Genomic DNA, 20,025 nt, shown 5'->3' on the forward strand with positions numbered 1-20,025 from the left:
GATAAGACGCACTGGCTGTTTTTATGCACAGGCACGGCTGATGGATTTTCTAGGGTTAAAAGGTCAAAATTGCCTCCACTCACCTCCGGGTAACATTCTGCTTTTGCACACACACAAAAGTCTGTGAAGTCATACAGGCCAGACTGTGTGTTGATCTTGAATTGGCCGTTGTGCATGGCCAATTGTTTGACAATTTACGTTCCAGTGGACACCTCAAAGTATTGAACCATATGAGGTTTCGGCACAAAGTGGGACGCTTGGGTAAAAAGAACCCCTATGCCAAATATCAGGCCAAAATATTTCCATGAAAAAAATGCATCATTTTACCAACTTGCTGTGCTCACATTTGTATGGCCCTTAGCACAGAGATTACTCCGGTGTATGGCCATAGAATAGGCTAGGTTTTTACCAACGGTGCAATAAGTGATAACCACAGACACCAATGCCTATCTCATCAGACAGCCCCACATACCTAGTCTAGGGGCTAGACGTTATTATGGTTTGATACGTGACAACCCCCGCAGTGATAACCCCCGCAAGAGGGAGCTCTCACTCACGACCAACCAATATCACCCACCATCAAAACTTTCTACATGCAGTTTACCATTACTTTTATATAGACATGAGGCTAGGATATTTCCAGGTTTTAGTGAAATTCATCCAATTGCCTTTAAATTCTGTTATACAAAATTACATAAAGACCCTGAGAAATCTTCACCATGGAGAACATCGTGAACTCTTAATAGAGCACAAACTGTATTATCATTATCGAGAGTTGAATGCTTAGAGAGCAAACTCACCACAAATCCAAAATGTCTTGGGAGGTTTTGGATCTCAATCTTGAAGATCTCTGAGGTGAAGTGCTGTTGTGTCCGATAGTGATAAGGATCCGTTATGGCAGCGCCAGTCACCGGTACGTCAGAGGTGCTGGTGGAATGGTTATCTTGTGGGTCAAGACCTGATGGACAAAAACAAACAAATTAAAAAACCAACTCCAATCAGAGAAAATAAATTTACTTTGATTTTTTTTAAGCATGAGATATTTGTAAGTTTAATTATGAGTTTTCAAGTGAGACACTGCACAACAAAATCAGTTCACACTGACAAACAGATTAATGAATTGCAAATATTGAATAAGAAACATCCCAAAGTTGAATACTGTTAATATAGATGTACAACAATTGTACACAGTACCTGAAAAAAAATTAATGCTTTAAAATATGAATCTCTTTGTAAAGTTAGAGATAAACCTATATATAAATATCTTAATTTGGACGGTTCCCAAAAATGACCAATTTCTACAAGCTGTAAGTAATGTGCGTAATTCAAAACTGCCAAGCACAAATAATGCTATGTACTATCACCATTCTGGTATTTGAACTAGTATGCTTTACTGATACTTGATACTTTATTGATGCCTCATAATATTTTGATATTTTTATTTGCCTTTTTTAATGGGCTTTGTATTAATCAACAAAAGAATGAATCAAATTAGGTTTCGCCCTGCACCAACGTATAAACACTGTATACTCAGTGTGGTACCTCCCGAGTGAAAGTTGGAAAAAAATCACTCGGGTGGGACTCAAACCCACAACCTCCTGCTTTCTAGTGCAGACATCTTACCACTGGACCACCGAGCTGGTTGGTTCAAATCTGATGTACATAGCAGCGGGTACTGCATTAACTATTCATAAGATGGATAGTCGGTGAAGGGCAAAACCCAATTTGATTTACATCACCCCGACGCAAAATTCCATCTTAAGCCGTGTCCGCACTGGACTTTTTTTTGGAAGGTTTTACCGAGACGATGGTAAAATGAGAAATGGTCAAATGTGACCACTGTCCGCACTTGGACTTTCGACACGGGAAATTTTACCCAGACCGCGTGGGAGAAGTGACCGAGCTGTCACAGTCACGTGCACAGGAAATAAAATGCCGATCACATTTTTTTCAGCCCCCGATACGCACAGTATAATATTACACACACCATTAAAATGCACAATATAATCGTAACATACGATGTTATTTCATCTTGACACGATAAATCTTGACCAAAATGCCTACTATTCTGACGCATTTGTGATGGACGACATCGAAGCCATGCGGCAGCAGTTCCATCGGTAATCGCTGGTTCCCACCGCATGCTAACAGAATCAAAGCTATGATGTAGGACCGGAACCAGGGACTGCGGCCTACGTACATGTACGGTGCCATGCAGACTACACGGCGTAACAGGACGAATTTGGATCGTAGAAAATACAAAACAAACATTGGTGGAAAAAAAGGAATAACTGCAAAGTATTTCCCAGAACGTGATCTTGATATTTTCTGTGAATGTATTCTCCGTTAAAATATATTTGTAACAAGATTTTACCGCTCGGACTTGACACACCGCAGCGTACGTGTTTCCACAAAATGTTCGGCCACATCACGTGTGGGATCGTGCGGTCTCTGTATGCATGATACTAGCGCTCGGGCCTAATGTCACTTTCCTGAGCCGCTTTTACCGACTCGCACTGTCCGCACTGGACTTATCGTCTCAGGAAAAGTGACCTGGTCAATTTTCCTGGGCGCATGGTCAGTTTTCCTGGGCAGCAGTTGGCCAGTAAAAGTAACCGCTGGACTCAGGAAAAGTAACCGAGAGGAAAACGTCCTAGGCTGTCCGCATTGGACTTAAAATGGGAAAAGTACCCATAGTCTCGGTAAGTTTGACCAAAAAAGTCCAGTGCGTACAGGGCTTTATAAAAGAATGAATGTTTTAAGATATGAATGGCTTTGTTAACTTTGCATTCATTCATCAGAAATTCACAAGTTTGACAGTTGAACGAAGGTTCAAGGACAGAGGAAACGACAGACGTGGCGGAGGTGTCTTTATCTTGGTTAAGGATGGTTTCTCAGCCATTGAACTTTCTGAAGATGGTTGTGAATTACTCTGGTGCCAACTACCGCTCAAGCCGAAAGGAGAGGACATCTTCATCTCTGCTATTATAGAGCCCCCGACTCCTACAGGCCAGAATCTCTAGAAAACCTAGACAGAAGTCTGAGTAAATTGCAGGCTCAGGTAAACTCCCCATTCATCATTCTTGGAGGAGACTTCAACATCCCGGGCATGCTTTGGAACTCAAGAACTTGTACATGTACTTTCTCGGCAAATGGTATTCAATCCAAAATTATCAACATCGCAGATGACTACAATCTCGAACAAAAGGCAAATTTTACTACAAGGAGAGACCCAGTTACAGGAACAGATAACATCTTCAATTTGCTCTTCACCACACGTCCAACTCTGGTTTGTAATGTTTACAGCAACTCCGGAATTAGCGATCACGCAACAGTGTTAGCTGACATAAACATCACTGCACCTCGCTCTGTCAAGCCCCCTAGGAACATCTTCAAGTGGAATGATGTGGATGAATCCAAGCTGAAAAAAATCTGTCCTCGAGCTTAAGATCGAATTCATGCAGTCATCTCCAGAAACCAGAACAGTTGAGGCAAATCGGAGTATTTTTAGGGACAGGCTGAAAACTAACGAATTAGTACCACAAAAACCAGTCCAGGGACATTCTAGACCCTCATGGCTCACTACTGTCCTAATCCGTTGCTGCAGGAAGAAAGAGCACAGCTATTTGAAGGCAGTAACAAGTGGTCTACATTCAAACTTTTGCAAAAGGGTCATTCCACCGGGTTGGGGAACAATGTGTGACATATGACCATATTAATAAAAGCATAAATGCTTTGCTAGCAGTTGCTCTACATAATATTTGTTGTTGGGTGTTTCACGACTGCAGAAAGTTTGAAATGATTTCAATGTATTTTGCCAAAAATATGAGCAAAAAATGTCATTTTGGATGTAACATTGACACAGTGTCAGTGTTACATGTACGTCCAAATGTGACATATGTATCCTTTTTTTAAATTTCTGCGAAACATCACACAAATTCACTTTGCTTACTTCTTACTATACATGCAACACAATAAAAAAAGCTTTTGTTACGGTAGTCAGGTATCAAATGGAGCAGAAATGATCGCTTGGTTGTATGGATGTAACATTGACACGGTGTAAAACCCAATGTCACACTTCCATTGAGCTGCAGGAAGAAAGAGCGCAGCTATGTGAAGGCAGTAACAAGCGGTCTACATTCAAACTTTTGTAAAAGCAAGTGAACAGCGAAATCCGAAGGGCTAAACGCACACATTTACAAGAAACTACATCTACAGGTAATCCCCAGAAATGTTGGCGCAACGTAAACAGCACTCGTAAAGACAACACAGGGGTTCAGGTTCGAAAACTCAATGGGAAAAATATCACATCTGACCAAGAAAAAGCTGAAACCCTACAAGACCAATTCTGTAGTGTTTTCAGCAGGGATGACACCGATGTGCAGCCAGTTCTACCACCGAGTCCCTACTCAGACTTGACAAACATCACCGTGTCTGTTAGCGGAGTCCTCAAGTTACTGATGTCGCTCAACTTGAAACTAGCTGACGATGAAGTTGCCCCAGTACTCGCATTCATATTCCAACAATCACTTGACCTGGGTTCTCTTCCATCTGACTGGAAGAAAGCCAACGTAACACCCATTTTTAAGAAAGGCTCTCGTGCAGACCCGGCAAACTACAGACCTGTGTCGTTGACCTCTGTTTGCTTTAAGTTATTAGAGCACATCATTGATAGCCAATAAATGAAACACCTCCAGGAACACGACATCCTGAACGAAAACCGACATGCTTTTTGTAAAGGCCTGTCCTGCAAATCCCAACTCGTAACAAATCACAACAGACATGGCAGTACTTGACTTCTCCAAATCATTCGACATAGTTTCTCATCAAAAACTGGTCCAAACATTAGACTACTACGGGATAAGGGGAAAAACACAGAGATGGATCAGGGAATTCTTAACCAACAGGTCACAAAGAGTTGTGGTAAATGGAAAATCTTTGAAATGGCAAAGTGTCGACAGTGGCGTACCACAAGGCACCGTGCTTGGCCCCCACCTGTTTTTACTTTTCATCAACGACATCAGCAAATCGGTGACTGGCACAACTCACCTTTTCGCTGACAACTGCCTGTTATATCGGAAGATCTGCTCATCAACTGATGAACTGATGTTCCAAAAAGACCTGGACAACTTGGCTAACTGGGCACAAACCTGGGGAATGAAATTTAACTCCAGCAAATGTAACATCATGCGAATCTCCGGGAAGCGGGCCCCCGGCAAAACTAACGACACCATGTTAGGATCCAACCTCGTAGAGAAAACCAACATGACATATTTGGGAATAATCATTCAGAATAACCTAAGTTGGAATCACCAAACAGCACATGCCACTTCCAAAGCAAGTCGTATATTGAACTTCATCAAAATAAATTTTCATTTTGCATCCAGATCAGTCAAAGAAAAGCTGTACTTAGCAGTAGTCAGACTACACCTAGAATATGGCAGCATTGCTTGGAACCCTCACATAGCTAAGAACATAACTTCCTTGGAAAAAGTGCAACTGATGAGGGCTGCTCGTTTCGTAATGCGAGATTATTCCAGACTGAGCAGTGTGACCGACATGTTGACAACCCTAGGCTGGTCTTCACTGGAAGAGAGAAGGAAAGTTAACCAACTTACCTACTTACCTACTAAAATAATACACAACATAGTTCACATTAACTCATCATCCATAGTCCCCAAACCAGCACCAGCTCGTAGAATTCACAACCACCAGTTCACAGAAATTGCAGCAAGGACAGACATCTATATGCAGTCATTCCTACCCCGAACTATCCGGAAATGGAACAAGCTCCCTCAAGACACCACAGACGCCCCAAACCACAACACCTTTAAGGATTTAATTTAGTTCCACTTCCCCAAGGCCTCCTTGCTAGACTTCCACGTGGAGTATTCAGGATAACCACCAAGTACCAAGTACCAAGTAAAGGTGCAATTTTTTTTATGAAATTGAACCCTCATTCCCCCAATTGAAAAAACTTACCTGGAAAGCAACTAAACTATTTTGCAGCAAAATTAATTTCACTGGGTTAAAGTGTTAAGTTTCCAATAAGCAAGAATGGACAAAATCACATGAATGGGATTACACTTAGCTGACCTGGCAAAGGAGCAAACGTCTTCACCAAGTAAAAGAATAACAAGTCACCTTTGGATTTGTCCTCCTCATCTTCATTGGGAATAGCATCCATAGTGATGGCCACATCTGTTGGCATCTTGACAACATCACCCTCTGTAACTGTGGTTGACGTTACCTCCCCAGTTGGGACATCATCAGAAGTTGGTCCCTGCTTCTCATCCATTTTGGTGTTATTACGTTGGACCAAAAACACACTGGAAATATAAAGAAACTGCACATAAAGCAGTTGTATACTATTGAAAGCCATGACCAGTGGGATATCTAGGGGGAGGGGTCAAAATTTGAAATCACAAGGTGCACCTGAAAATAGTATGGTAACCATATCGTGTACATGTCTCAAGGCAGTGCGATGTATATGTGGATACCATACCAGTATGAGATGCGAGCTGTAAATGTCGCCACAACACGGCTGCGACGCGACGGTTCTATCTGAAAAGCCACCAAAATCATCATTGTTTCCCCACATTTTAGCCAGTGTAGTTCTGTTTCAAGTCGATCCTCTGCTTTGTGATGACTGCTGCATGGTATTTAGGTGAGTTTAATCTCAACTAGGTTTGGATCAGGGAAAAGGACAATTTCAGTTGAGGCAATTTTTCATGGCCTCCGTCATTTTCTGACTGCTGGGGAAAAAATAGTTGGGGAAGAATTCCGTACATATTGCATGCACATCACTAATATTTCCCCACAGTGACCTATCAGCCATCAGAAACGGATGACATGTTAAAAGTCAAATTTAGCAGGGAAAATTTTGAAACGTTTACGAAGAAAACACATCAAATTTTTCAGACCAGTCTCTTAGGGTTTGTGCACCGGGTGTCAAGTGATGTCCAGGTGTGGAACTCTTTCCAATAGTTGTCCAAACATTTGGGACTCTCAATACTGTCTATGAGAGTCCCAAATATTATGGTATTGAAACTTGCAATACAAGATGGAGATGAGAAACTCCAGCTCCATTGCTCATCACGAATTTGACATGTAGTGCTGGAGGCACATCTACATGTAGTTTTTGTCCAGCAGTTGGAAAATGGCAGAGGCTGTGAAATTTGGCAAATACTAAACTTTACCTTTTCCCCTATTATCCAAACCCAGATGAGATTAAGCTTACTTCACACAATGCAGCAATCATTTACGAAGCATTTGGTTGACTTGAAACAGAACTATGCTTTATAAGTAAGAGTTGAGGCTTTGCATGGTGGAGATACTAAATAATGAAAGGTTTGCGGAAACACCATTGGAGAATAATTTCTCAACTAAGAGAATGGTTCTGAAAAACACCAGAGGTATCAACTCGACGTTCTGGTCAGTATGCTCTGACTCTCTTCAGGAGAGACATTTCATCATTTATGCTTTATACTAAAATATGAAAAAAATTATGATTTTGGTGGCTTTTCTACCTTGTATACTGCATTGGGGCTGCTATTGATAACACGTATACATTCTAATGTTGTTTTTAGAAGAAAAATAAGACATGCCCATCAACGTGGCTACATGTATATACATGTACATATGCACTCAATATTTTGTTATTGCTGCCAAGAAGTTGAAGTGATCATTTAAAGCTACAGTCCATCATTTGCAGCTATCCAAAACGATATTTAGTGTTGAATAACTACTTGGTTGAAAGATAGTAAGGGGACTAAAACTCCCTGTGAAATTATTCTTTCTGGCATGCTGTCATTGGGAAGAAATCAATGAAAGAAGGCCTTTCCAATGATGCGTCTAAAGGCACATAGTTGGAAATTTCCATTAGTAGAATTTCCTTTTTTTAGTTGGCGAAGTGCGCGCAAGCGTTGACACGACGCACACGCGCTTGCTTTAATTCGTCAGATCAGTGCGTGACATTGCATAGCTGCAATTAGCTCAGTGAGAACGTGTCTCCAACACTGAATTCAGGCCAAATTCAAAACAAGATTCAGCATCTTTTGATTTGAAATCGAGATCCTACAATGTTGTTTTACTCGAAATGTACAGCTGAAGCTGAGCTAAAACTTCATCATGTTAGTTGTTCAGTACCCTTCTTTAGATTTTGAGCATGTTTGTTGCTTCAAACGAACAAAGTACAGTCCATGCAAATGATGGACTGTACCTTTAAAGAATATTTGGAAACTTTTATTTTGTTTTCTTTAAGTAAAATTTTTTTTGGGGGGGGTAGGTGGTCCTTTTTTGTAAACAGAAGGATTATTGCTGCCAAGAAGTGTTAGTTTTTACTTCAAGAATATTTGGAAACTTTTTTTATAATGCTTCAGTGCCCGATGCGCATTCTGCATGCACCACGGTAGCAAGTTCAAAGCTTATGATGTTCTCATCCAGAACGAGCTTTAGCAAAGAATTAAACAGAGACAAAATAAGAGAAAGCAAATTTAAAGATTTACTTTGTCTAAATTTACTTTTTTTCAGTTGTGTCTTTACATAATCATTAATCTCATATTTTTTAACAAACATTCGTTTCTTGACCTTTTTGTACAGTTACCTGAATGTTCTGTGAAATATGGAAATAAATGTTGAGATGAATAGGAGAGAGTAACCATTCCATCTTCACATATGGTGACTGTCAAAGTAATTCCTGCATTCGTTTTCTTGCGAAGTATAATAACCAAAATTTAAAAAAAAATATTACAAGAGCAGTCTGTACTTTTAATTGATTCAGTACGACTTGACTTACACGTAATGGAACGAGACGTCTTTATTGAAGGTACGAGTTGTCTAAGGTACGAGTTGGCATAATGACGTCACATTAAATGTATGAGTTGTCCAAGGTACGAGTTGCCCAAGGTACGAGATGACCTGTTTCCTTGCACATTGGAACAGCAATACTGGGTGATTTGGCAATAAATAGTTAATGCGGTACCCACTTCTAAAGTTCAAATCGAACCGGCCAACAGATCCCGTTAGCTCGGTGGTCGAGTGGTAAGACATCTGCACTAGAAAGCACTGGACATCGTGGGTTCGAGTCCCCCCGGAGTGATTTTTCCCAACTTTCACTCAGGAGGTAACAGACTGAGTATACAGTGTTTATACGTCGGTGAAGGGCAAAACCCTAATGTGATCAATTCTAAAAGTTTACATTATCTTAAAGAAACCTAAAGGTATATTTTTTTTTTTGCCAGAGGTAAACTTTTGAAATCACTAAATCCGACTTTTTCCCATAGGTAAACTTTCGAAATCACTGACTATGACTTTTTGAATTGACATCATCATTGATTCATGATGGACTGCAGACAAGCAATCGTTTCTCGGGCAGCGCAATGGTTCATCAGAAAACCGCAGGATCATCCGTAAAATCAAAAATAAAATAGCGAGAAATACACAGTTTGGTATGGAAATATATTTAGAGTGTAAAAATTCAGTTCGGTAGGCCTAATATTTGCAAGCAAGTCTCTAATGCCGTTGAAAAATGGCAAACTGCAACAATGTCACCGTGTACGGACGGCCACATTGGCCGGTCAGCACAGCACAGGAACCGTGTCACTTTGCAGTTTGCACAGTTGGCTAGGTTTACCATACGTACCGGCCCATGAACCTGTCAATGTGAATAATTTTTACGAAAAATGCGTACCGAAGTTCCAGCGTTCTTTCCGTAGAGCTAGGAAAATACTGAAGTATTAACTGAGAAAAACACTTTAAATTTTTCAGACCAGTCTCATAGGGTTTGTGCACAGGGTGGCAAGTGATGGCCATATATGGGAGTCTTTCCTTGATGTTAATTGGGAAAGATTCCCATACCTGGCCATCACTTGTCACACTGTCACACTGTGCACAAACCCTATGGGACTGCTCTGAAAATTTGTAAGTGTTTTCTCGGTAAAAATTCAACATTTGTCATTGCTAATTTAGACTTTTTAGGACAAAATATCACTTTCAGATGGCTGATGATAGGCCTAGGTCTTTTAGGGAAAATTACGGCGATCATGAAGTGTAGGACCCCTGTTCAGCTGTTTTGTTTTGGTCATATTGGAGTCAAAATTGTTTTTTTTTATTGCTCAAAAATCACCTTTACAATCAAAGCAGTTTTTCCCTAGTTCTAATGACACCCGTTGTGCAATTTTGAACTTTTTTGGGGGGATAGAAACCACGATTTTCCTGCGCGGTTTGTGCCTTGCGATTCAGCGCGCCGTGCGTGGCTATGTACTCCTAGAACTATGAGGCTCCACGTAGTGGAGCCTCATAGAGTCAGATGCCCACAAAATTGTTGTCAACACAAAACACTAATTAAGTACAAAAACGTCCATTCCAAATAAGCTATTTCCCACAGAACCGCTGCACAGTTTGCCCCTAAACTCCGTACAATACCTCATGACATACTCACGTTATGTGCACCAAACAAACATCGATGGATTCTGTCTGTTTTTAGGCCAAAATGATGAAAAATATGCCCTTTCCGCACTGAGCCAACCTAACACTTGAAGCGAGCACGCGCGCTGATATCGCAGTCATTTTCGGGTTCGATCGCTCGGAGCGCGCCGCGGGGGGTATGGTGTAGGAGCGGATTGATAGTATGCGCATGCGTACAAGTGCAAGTACGTACCCCCCGCGGCGCGCTCCGAGCGATCGAACCCGAAAATGACTGCGATATCAGCGCGCGTGCTCGCTTCAAGTGTTAGGTTGGCTCAGTGCGGAAAGGGCATATTTTTCATCATTTTGGCCTAAAAACAGACAGAATCCACCGATGTTTGTTGGGTGCACATAACGTGAGTATGTCATGAGGTATTGTACGGAGTTTAGGGGCAAACTGTGCAGCGGTTCTGTGGGAAATAGCTTATTTGGAATGGACGTTTTTGTACTTGATTAGTGTTTTGTGTTGACAACAATTTTGCGGGCTTCTGACTCTATGAGGCTCCACTACGTGGAGCCTCATAGTTCTAGGAGTACGTGGCTATGGATGCCACGCTAGAATTTCCCCACGCTATACAATAAACGCAGTACGTCTATGGCCACTTCTTGCAGTACGTTTCACTAAATACAATAATGCAGATTTCACCAATAGCTAATATAAACAACCAAATTAATGTTACCATTTATTAAATGGTTAAATAAAATTAGTAATACTGACGTACCAGTAATAAGAAAGTGGCAAAGGTAACAACAGGTACAGTTTCAGCCACTCGGAAGACAGCGCCGTACAGTCGCGTGTTTATGTTGTTGAATGCTGCCCTCATGTGTCGTCCGATGGGCATGCAAGCTCTTTCGAAACATCGGCCTTCATCGCAGATCATAACTGCTTCAGGTTCATATACTGAACTGGCATCCTTTTTTTTTAACAAGACGCATACGTCTCCCGTAACGGAAGCCCAATAATACGTATTTGTCTATTCTTATTTGACAACTGACACTTTCTGAGTAGCTGTGTGGAAATTTCATAATCTTCAAATAATTATAGTAGACAAAGCCGCAGCTGGGAATGAATCGAATTTTCAGAAACCCTTTAAACCCATGTTTTCTTTTTTTCTGGAGGGTGTGAGTTTTTCCCCTTGAATCCCCCCCCCCCCCCCCCAGTTTATGTGATTATTCAAGACAAAGGAGTTATTGAAAATGGCTATCTATGTGGTAGGTACCCAAGAGATTGTGGAAAATTGTTCAGTAATCCTTACTTTTAGGACACCTCTATTTTTTACAAGTTCTGTTCAAAACTGACTTTTGCAGATGACTGTCCAGTACTAGCTGGAGTTACCCAGCCCTGAGTTTTATCATTGGGTTGTCTATTAGGGCTGGAGCGCATTTTTCTCAAAACTTGTAGTATTTGCAAAAAAAATTTGGAAAATGTTCAATTTTGTCCCCGTTACACACTAATTGCAACTGCAACTCACCCCAAACTTGCCTGGAATAACCATTACACAGGTCCTTGAAGTAAAAAACGATCCACGATGAAGATTCAGCCTACAATTGCAGTGAAAACAGGAGGAATAACCGCTAACTTGACAACCTTGCTGGATTGGCCAGGACCGCTATTGGTTTGTGCACAAAAAAAATTGTGTGCAATGAATGGCGGTCGATTAACAGGCACAGAGAGCGATCGCTGTCAACTACTCGTTTTTGCCGGCTGCGCTGCTGTTGGCGCGTGACGTCACGCGGAAGCGTAACACCCGATTACTGTTTCATGCTCTAGTATAAGGTTTACCACTCGCATCACAGCTTTGGTACTGGAACCGCAACCAATAGTGCATGAAACAGTAATCGGGTGTTACGCTTCCGCGTGACGTCACGCGCCAACAGCAGCGCAGCCGGCAAAAACGAGTAGTTGACAGCGATCGCTCTCTGTGCCTGTTAATCGACCGCCATTCATTGCACACAATTTTTTTTGTGCACAAACCAATAGCGGTCCTGGCCAATCCAGCAAGGTTGTCAAGTTAGCGGTTATTCCTCCTGTTTTCACTGCAATTGTAGGCTGAATCTTCATCGTGGATCGTTTTTTACTTCAAGGACCTGTGTAATGGTTATTCCAGGCAAGTTTGGGGTGAGTTGCAGTTGCAATTAGTGTGTAACGGGGACAAAATTGAACATTTTCCAAATTTTTTTTGCAAATACTACAAGTTTTGAGAAAAATGCGCTCCAGCCCTAATAGACAACCCAATGATAAAACTCAGGGCTGGGTAACTCCAGCTAGTCCAGTACCAATCGACTTTTGCAGGCTAAAGCAGTTTTTTTCTAGTTTTGAAAGTACTTTAATGTCAATTGATCTGCTGCCAAACATATTAAGTGTCATTTAGTCAGCTGTTTTGGTGAGTCTCTCCCTTCCTATATAGGAACGGGGTCCTAAAAGTAAGGATTACCAATTGTTTATATTCTTTAGTTGGACACCTCGTCGCAAAAGTAATTTTAAGAAAGCAAAATGTAAAATTGTCCAGTTTCCGGACACTTCACAATGAATATTGAATGGCTGCTGCTACGGTATTCGGTTACTCCTAGAACTATGATGCTCCGCGTGAGCGGAGCCGCATAGACACAGAACCCCACAAAATGGTTAATTGCAGCACAATCCCTCATGACATATCGTCAGTCCACCAAAAACCACCAGGATATGTTTTGACGCACTCGCATTCAATTTGCGTTGGACAATACGCGCTATCTGCCTCAATTATGGTGAGTCGAGGATACTCATGTAAGTTGCGCCTAACAAACATCGGTGGATTCTGTCGGTTTTTAGGCCAAAATGATGAAAAATATGAAATTTCCGCACTGAGCCAACCTGACACTAGAAACGTGCACAAAGATAATGATCGATTACTGATTTTCGGTTCGCTCGGAGCACGCTGCGGGGGAGCAGTACTTGCACTTGTACGCATGAGCGTATCATTTGCTTGCGGCGTGCTCCGAGCGAACAGAAAATCATCAATCAAATCAAATCTGCGTACACGTTTCAAGAGTCAGGTTGGCTCAGTGCGGAAAGGGCATATTTTTTCATCATTATGGCCTAAAAACCGACAGAATCCAGCAATGTTTGTTAGGCGCAACTTACGTGCGTATGTCATGAGGTATTGTATGGAGTTTATGGGCAAATTGTGCAGCGGTTCTGTAGAAAATGTCTATGTTTTGATGAACGTTTTTGTACTTAGTTGGTGTGTTGTAGTAGCAAACAATTTTGCGAGATTCTCTGTCCATGAGGCTTCGCTATGCGGAGCATCATAGTTCTAGGAGTGACTGCTAGGGTAGTACTCAGTACTCCCTACTATTCTACATCACTTCCTTGTGTTGGTTCAGAATCAGAGGTGTTGGAAAGAATGTTGCAACCTGATGCTGCTTTTTCCCTCATATATCATCTCAATGAAGGTCAGTCATTGCAAAAATGATAAAACATGAATCTGGGACTGAGAAACATTTCCAATTTTGTTAGGAAATACTGAATTTTTTTTGACTCTCCATAGACTTTTTACACAACCGCTGAAGTAGCGTCAGGTTGCAACATTCTTTCCGAGGTGACTGTTGGCTCCCAACGAAAGCCTTCTAAAACCTCTTCCAACGCCTCAAAAGAGATCCCATCTGCGAGTGGTTTCTTTGTTAAATGTTTTATGCCTGGTTTTTATGAACTACCACTTTGAAAACTCATTCATTCATTAATTTAGACATAGGCATTTGCCCGTGGTCTCCTCTTCAAATTATACACAGTTGGGATCACTGGAGCCGCTCCCACCACAGCCCCTCTTTCCAGTGCTGCTGCTTTCAGTTCGTTGGTGTCACACCCAGACCATTCAGGGATGTTGTCCACCCAGCGCATCTTTGGCTGGCCCACGGAGTGACGACATCCCACTGACATCCCATCCACAACAGCTGCCGCCATGCCGCCATGCCGGACCACATGGCCCAACCATGCTGCCTTTCGTTCCATCACAGTGCTACTGCTGAAGCACCACCGGTCGACGATCATCTCCATCAGTCTTTCATTTGTCACATGATCTTGCCACTTGATGTTGAGCAGGTGACGCCAAATGGTTCGGCCAAAACTGTCTAGGCGTTTGACGCCAGCTGCCTTCAACGACAGGGTGGTGGCACCATACAGTACCCTTGATATGACTAGGGCCCGAGCAAGCTGTACCTTTACCTCAAGGCTGACGCGGGGAGAGCGCAGATACTTGCACTGCCGAAGAGTGGATCTGCCCATACCTAACCGCATCCGAACCTCCTTGCTGTCCTTGTTGAAAACTGCTTTGAAGATTTGGATTTGAGTAGAAAATGAGATTTTCTACTGATTTTATTGACGTAGCCGTTTTATACATTCACATTTTTTTTTTTACATCATACATGTTTACTTGACAGTTTTTCTCATGTTTTTTTTCGCAACTATAGGCGCATCCATCAGTGCGGATGAAAGGCGCCGAGGCAGACTGGACACCCATACAATGCACAGACAGGGAGTGTAGCCACTCCTTGATGAAGGCTCCGCATCTGCACTGTCCATTCTGCTCCCAGGACAGTCTCTTCACTGAGGAGATTCTCCTCAAGGCGCACTACAGGGTCAAGCACGTGGATAAAGGCATCAACTTTGGGGGTGAGTTTGCATTTGGGAACAAGACCAAGCGCTTGCATACATGTGACTGGATCCCAAGAAATATGTTTTAGGTTAAGCCAAAGGACAATGTTTTTCACTTTCTCTTCACAGGTCATGCTACAAGATGACTTTTAAGGTCCATGTGAGTTGAATGCAACACTTGTCTAAGTGACAAGCCTGCCGAGTGCAGCAAGATCCATCAGGTCAAAAGTCTGAAGGCCAAATTGCCTCTGAGTCTGTGGTCCTCGAACGCATCAGGATACAACTGAGGCATTGTTCAATGGGATTAGCTCTCATTGTTTCAGAATTGGCTGTTAATGCACTGACAGTGTTGATAGCTGAAATGCAGCAAAGTGCACCAGACTTTTCCACCTGATGCACTGTGCTGCATGTGGCAGAGGGTTTATTAAGATAAGTTGAAGGCAGTGGACAGCAGGACAAGATAGTGGCATTTGTTGAAGTTTTATGAAATTGACAGATACCTGGGCTGGTTATTCTTAGCAGATACCAGTGTTTGATAGACTCAATTGTCACAGGCCATGCCCAAGCACCGGCTGTGTCTCAGGAAAAACTTTGCATCCGGCCTGCCTGAACAAGAGTCCTAACTCAGGTCAATAGCTTACTTGTGCCTGTTACAGCAAGAGAACCATATAAAAGATCCACTGTTCATGTTTTGTCAAAGTGCATATAGCTGTCAGCTTTTGTCAAAATTGCCAAACCAATCCTCTACTGTATCCCTCCCCAGGTCTTAAAATATTGCGGTGATGTAGATCCTGCATCGTCCACGGCATCATTCACGAGCAGAAATACTTCAAGGGTGCCCACTCGCACTGCTACCACTGTCACAACGGGTTCAGCAGGAGGGACAAGGCTATGAAGCACTACCAGCAACACTTCCGTAATCCAGAGACCACAATACAGATAGTTATTACTCGGGTACAGTATGTCATGGTCAATTTTACAATCATGTACTTCATTTTATCCCAGTTGGCACATCAGACTGCACGTACAATACATGTAAACCACAATTCATAAATACCTATGGCAGTTTATCCATTCCTATTGGTCGAGAAGCTGCTATGTGGCCGGTCTTAAACGGATGATAAAGACATGGCTGGCTGGTCTTGAACTCTTTTCCAGTCTCACTTTAAATTTTGGCTCCTATGAAATCCAGTGCCTCTTTCCATTTTATTGGTCCTCACGTAGGCATGCGCAATGCTACCAGTGAGTCAGTATTTCATAGTCCTAAAATTCACAACGCAACGCCCCAGGTGCGTTTTGCATGACATCGCGCAGTATGTGCGACGCGTGTGCCTATCTCCAAAAAAGGAGATGTTAACATCTTACTCGCGAGCTGGACACTCCATTATTTAGCTATAGAGGGGTGTTAAAAAAACATGAAGTGAACTTGTTGAGCAAAATCAGGTTTTTTTACCAAAAGGTTTGGATTTTTTTGACCGAATAGGTATTTATGAATGGGAATAAATATGTGCTTGGTCGGTATTTAAGTTTAAGACCGCTTGGAGTCTGGGTCCTGATAAATACCATCGCCTTCGACTCCAAGCGGTTTTATACAGAGTGATTAAGACCTTCCAAGCATACTTTTATTCCCTTTAAAGTGCATCAACAGTGATAAGCTATTAAACATTGGCACAGGTGGGTAAACTACCATGGTTCACTCAGAAAATGTTGTAAATTCCTGATGCTTGAATTCCGGAGCTCATTGGACTTATTTATAGCTTAAAAGACTCTCTGAAATAAATTTCACAATCAAACATTTGACTCAAGTATTTATTCTTTTGTGTATGATTAGAGACACCTTTTTGGCTCAAACTGTTTGAAAATGCACTTATTTTTTTAACCTTCGCAGTTTCAGTGCTGTTTCAAGACAACTGAGTATGCCGTTGCTGTAATGTAATGGTCCCCTTTAATCTGCATGAAAAAAACAAAAAAACAATGAAATAAATTTAATCAGTTGAAATTGATGTACCTTGTGAGCAGGTATGGTGGTTTACAAGGATTTTGGTGGATTTTATCAAATGCCAACACTTAGGGTCTTTTAAAATAATTAAGTTTGAACTTTAATTTTTCCTTGTACATTTGCGGTGTAAATTGAATCTTTTGCAACCCTGCAGGTTTTGTCTCATTTTATCATCCTCAACCACTTCACTTCACCATTTTACCCAGTATGTCAACTAGATCTTCACCACATACACTGACCCAGCACCCAACAGTGCCAGCCTGGTAACACACCTCATAGTCCCCCAGTCACAGCAGCCATCGGAGACAGACACATCATCCCCGGGCTATGAGCAGACTGATGGGCAGCAGCCGCAAATCGAGTACCAGTATGCCTGCATCAATGATCCGAGCCACAGCACTGCCAATGGGGAAGGTAAGATGGTAAGAATATAAACCCTGACCCTCCAAGAATCCTTCAGCATCTACGCAGAGGTTAAGGTGGATAATGCCACCAGCAGTGAAGGATAATTAGAAGAAGCTGACCAAAAAGCCAAAGGGCAGGCATTTGATGCAAGGAAGAACTCTTCCCCCCCCCCCATCCCCCCCCCCACTTTGTTTTCAATTGATATATCGTGAATCCATATGGAAGAAGGGAATGGGTAGACAACAGCATGTTTAATACAGTTGTCTTCACTCCTGCACTTGTTTGGTCAATAAAATAAATAAAACAACAACCAAAAGTTCAGCATTTTTTTAGGGGGTTGGGGTGGATGAGGGCCAATATTGACAGTGGATTTTACAAATTGAAATTACAAGGTGCAAAGGGTGTGCCATTGGCGTTATTTAAGTTGATTGAATTTTGGAGGATTCAGGAAAAAAAAAATCTAATAAGTCAGGGTGGCAGTACATTTTGAGAGCTGACTTCAACAATTAATGAAATATTGGCATTTGTCCTTCACCTTGCCCACCTAATGTTAGGAATACGGTTTGAAAAAGTGAGTGATTGCTTGCACCCAGTTACAAGGAATTACATGTTCTTGACACACTGCATCACTTTGGACTTTCTTGCCTGTATCCTGTTTTTACCGCTACATATCATCTGTCCCATTCAAGCGCAACATATATGTCGACCTTTCTACTCCATAAACTCCTCCCATCATTTCCCCTCTTTGTGTAGCCCACACCTGGAGTGACCTTTTGATGACCGACTTTCATTATTACAGGAATCATTATCCAGGATAATTACTCAACCTTTCCCTCTCGTAAACAGTTGTCCTTATTGAGATACCAGACAGAGGAAGCAAAGAGGATTTGGAGGACAAGACTTGCTACAAAGAGCACAACTTGTCCTGCTGCTGCAGGAGAAGGAGCGTCTGGAGAAGACTCTTGAGGAGGAGCAGACCACGTGGGCCCAGACAGAGCACAGAATGAAAGGCACTATAGAAAGGCTTCGTACAAAGGTGAGTGGGCATTCCATCTGGTCTTGGTCTAAGAATGAGTTTGGATCTTGTTCCCTGCATGCAACAGGTACCAAGGGCGTCAATCGCTTCTCAAAAGTGGGAGGGGGGACATACCTTGATCAAAACTAATGCAGGCACACTAATGCTACTGCGTTCTTTCAGTGGTCAGATTTCTGTCAGGATGCCAGCTGTCATGGCTGTGGGCGATCATGGTGTGCACTGTTGTTGTCATTGCTCTACATTTTCTACACGTTCTACGTTGTTTTATGCGCTGACGCTGCTTATGATAAATGCAGACAAACCGTTGCACACATTTTGTACACAAGCTCAGATGTGTCGTTTATCCTTGTGTAGAGGATTCATGGTTTCACTCAAACTCTAGTTGCACTAAATAACTGGGTAACAACACATGTGCCTTCTTAAGCATTCATGCTCCAACTGCACACATCATGAAGTGCATAAATGTCAGACTTTGGTGTGCGCTGTCATGGTTGTGATTGGTTACACATCATGGGGCAGAGCCTAATGGATTGGTCTATTAAAATTCCATCTGTAAACAAATAATTTCTCTGCCCATCCGTCTTGCCCTCCAGGTTGAGTATTTGTCCAACACAAACATGTCACTCAAGCAGCAGCTGTCCATGATTCGCACGTCCAGTTTGAAACATCTAACCAACGACAGCTAGAACCAGTCCATTTTGCAAGAGTTACTGCAACACATGTCTGAGGAGCACACCCAGCTGCTGCACCACCATCTAGCACAGCTACGACTGTACACTCAGGCCTGCGCATTATCCAAATCAGCCCCCGAGGAATCTGCAGCTGAATCCACAGTCTTGGTACCAGACCTGGCTGACCAATCACAGGACATCTCACACATGGCCATGATGTCGTCCTCGGAGGGCACCCTTGGGAACATGGAGCAGACAGTCGTCATGACGATAACGTCTGAGGAGGATTCGGAGCCGCTCGGCAACATCGTGGATAACCCCGGAGATACTGTGGGACATGACTCCTTGACTTTGGATAAGGACGTTCACTTGTCACCAAATGACATTCTGTACCAACTGACAAGCGAGGGACTGTCACCAAGACATGCCACCTCTGAGTCGGGTCACGTTTATCAATCAGGTAGAACTCATTCACATCACAACACAGGCTGTGATGTCACGCAACAGGATTTTCACAAGAACAAAAGTTGAAAATTGGTTCTTTCCAACAGCATGCCAAATGAGGGACCACCATTAAAATGTGGGAGAACTAACAGCCTGAAAGCCACTTAACTAAATAAAACCGGACATATTTTGTAAACAGTGTACACTCAGAGTTGTCTTAGGGCTTAGTTGGGGGGGGGGGGACTTGAACTAATGAGTTGAGTCTTCATGGAAGTTTGTCTTACCTGAATGAAAAATTTTACCAAAGCAACTGGCCTTGGTCTCTCCTATCTTTTCGAGTTCTCGATGGGCAATCCCGAATCCGCTCAGTGAA

The 20,025-nt window shown here is 42.4% G+C and overlaps 1 long non-coding RNA gene and 1 pseudogene across 3 annotated transcripts; one reads left to right on the forward strand and one right to left on the reverse strand.

The window, feature by feature from the left end:
• Window positions 1–896: 896 nt before the first annotated feature.
• LOC119743168 lies at window positions 897–17,419 on the reverse strand. Of its 3 annotated transcripts, XR_005272986.1 has the most exons (4): window positions 17,369–17,419; window positions 16,978–17,047; window positions 6,145–6,329; window positions 897–958 (listed from the first exon to the last, which is right to left on the reverse strand). It is a non-coding gene; the product is annotated as an uncharacterized LOC119743168 (long non-coding RNA). The 3 variants fall into 3 exon arrangements; XR_005272985.1 differs by lacking the exons at window positions 16,978–17,047; window positions 17,369–17,419 and adding an exon at window positions 11,190–11,293; XR_005272987.1 differs by lacking the exons at window positions 16,978–17,047; window positions 17,369–17,419 and adding an exon at window positions 8,798–8,820.
• Window positions 11,619–19,855, forward strand: LOC119743167 (annotated as a pseudogene).
• Window positions 19,856–20,025: the final 170 nt, after the last annotated feature.

Source organism: Patiria miniata, unplaced genomic scaffold, assembly GCF_015706575.1.
Source record: "Patiria miniata isolate m_02_andy unplaced genomic scaffold, ASM1570657v1 HiC_scaffold_6, whole genome shotgun sequence".
NCBI classification, from domain to species: Eukaryota; Metazoa; Echinodermata; class Asteroidea; order Valvatida; family Asterinidae; genus Patiria; species Patiria miniata.